General features: G+C 31.4%; 1 protein-coding gene across 1 annotated transcript in view; it reads right to left on the bottom strand.

The window, feature by feature from the left end:
• GLRA3 (glycine receptor, alpha 3) overlaps window positions 1-2201 on the bottom strand; it is a 187217-nt gene that overhangs the window by 1285 nt on the left and 183731 nt on the right. The window lies entirely within an intron of this gene.

Below are 2201 nucleotides of genomic sequence, written 5' to 3'. Positions count from 1 at the left end.
GCAGGAATAAAAGTGTAATGGATATTATGGGTATTTTATTTGCATTCAACCAAAAGAGAATTTGTGTATCCGTACACACTGTGTCTTCTAACATACTGTATTAAAAAGCACCAGATTGTCTTATACTTGGAATTGTCCTATACTTTACTAGGTCAACATCAACTAGATGAGAAATACAGGTGGTATATGCTGATAAATTTTGAGAGTTTATGCTATTGTCTGTGTTGCAACCTGTGTGTAATCTATTTTGGAATAGGACACATTATGACTTCACAGATTGTTAATGATCTGTCTAAGGGTCATTAGACATATTTTCATTCTCAGAGTTTTGTTCTTAGAGTGCTATAAATTGTTGTTAGGGGATACCTCTGAATTACAGTATTGCCAATTTCCTAGTTTCCTATTTACAAAATATTGAAAATATTTTCTATTTGAATTTTGGCAATTCCCAAATTCTCTCAAGTCCATTTCATGGAATGTGTACTTTATAGATGAAAGGAAAATTTAGCTGCTGATACAATACTCAATCCTTCCAAGTAACCAGCAATTAAGGTATATCATGTTAAGAAGAATAGAAAAGTATATATTTTTAAATGGCATGAAAGATACTAAGAAAAAGGGTTGTATAAGTTATGAAAGGTACACCTAAATGTTCTTCAAATATTATAACAACTTACGTTGCACAGAGTACTAACGTAGTTAACAGCTTGCTTTCTTCTGTTAAACATTTTGGCTTATTTTTTTCACATTTTGTTCTGAAATTTCCGTTATCTTCCATAAGATCTTAGATTAATAGATGGATTCATGTCTTAAGGATACGTAGATGTTGAATCATTTATAATTCAAAATTAAGATAAAGGTTATTAGAATATACCCATAGAATAGGAATTCATTCTAGAATAAGATGAGCAGCCATAATGGTCCCTAATATAGCAGCTGAGAGTTGGATGGGCTCTCTAGGTGTCATGGAGAAACTTCTGGAAAGGATAGAGAAGTTTTAAAGACCCTGGGCTTTCTTGCTTATACAGTGAGTCTGGAATCTATTTTAAGAAGTAAAGAAAGTTCTAGGTCCCCATTACAGTTTAAGTCTAATTTTAATGGTTGGGAAAAAAAAAAAGAAAATTGGCCACATATATGCTAAGGCACAAGATTTCCTAAAAATGCTATGGAACCGAATATTTCAATGATTGAGATACATAATTCTTTTAAAAAGTGATCTAAACTGCTTGCACAAAAATCCTATATTTTCTAATGTGGCTATTTCAAAATACTTCAGAATATCTACATTGGAATTCCAACTAATCATAGTTAATGTATATGCACACATTTTTAATTTCTCATCATTAATAATGTGGTTGGTTTACTTTGAAATATTCTAGTTTGATACAGGGCTTACTGAGGCAAATACTATCTCAGGTTGCTAATTACAATGTAGTTTTACAGTTTTAAAGGGTCTATAAGAGTTCATTGGAGGAGATATGTTCCTTTAAACATTTTGGATTCAGCCACATTTGCCTTGTCACTGTTGCCTTGTGAGTAAAGGCTGTTACAGTATTTTCTTAGTGCAGTAAGACAGTAACAAGTATGATGGGAAAAGGAAATTATGCCTAAGGAAACTATAGTACTTTGAGACAGAGAGAATTCTAATGTACCAATGCCATTGTTGACAAATTGTCTCATAGTTGGTATTTTTACGTTCCAAGTTTCAGATTTAAAAAAGCCATTTTTAATATCCTCAAATGTGAAAATAGGTGATGTCTTTGAGTGTCTTTTGCAAGTATGCATGTTTATGTTTATTATATTTCTGTTTGTTTATGGCAGAATTCACTTAATTTAAGCAATGTTGGAAAAATTTTTAAATAAGATATGTAAAGTGTAGAATAATGTATTAAAGTATTTAGAGACATATTGAGACAATGTAGTTTATCATTACTTCAACCTTTCCTAATTCTGAGGAAGCACAAACATGTCTTGCTCTAATCTTCAGTACAAGAAGAGATTTCCATGGTTTTGGTTCATAGACATCAAATGAAGAAGCATGTATTTAACTTTTGGATGAACAGGCCTCAAAGTAAGAAAAGTACATAGTAACAAATTATTTTAGTTGTGGCACTTGCATATGATGCCAAACATGATGATATTTTTTTCCTTATAGTGTTTCAAATTACTTATAAAGGAGGAGAGTTTGGATTTTTACTAGC

This window comes from Propithecus coquereli, unplaced genomic scaffold, assembly GCF_000956105.1.
Source record: "Propithecus coquereli isolate 6110/MARCELLA unplaced genomic scaffold, Pcoq_1.0 Scaffold36, whole genome shotgun sequence".
In the NCBI taxonomy this organism is placed as follows: domain Eukaryota; kingdom Metazoa; phylum Chordata; class Mammalia; order Primates; family Indriidae; genus Propithecus; species Propithecus coquereli.
The sequence above is the reverse complement of the archived record's forward strand: the minus strand, read 5'-3'. Positions and strand labels throughout refer to the sequence as shown.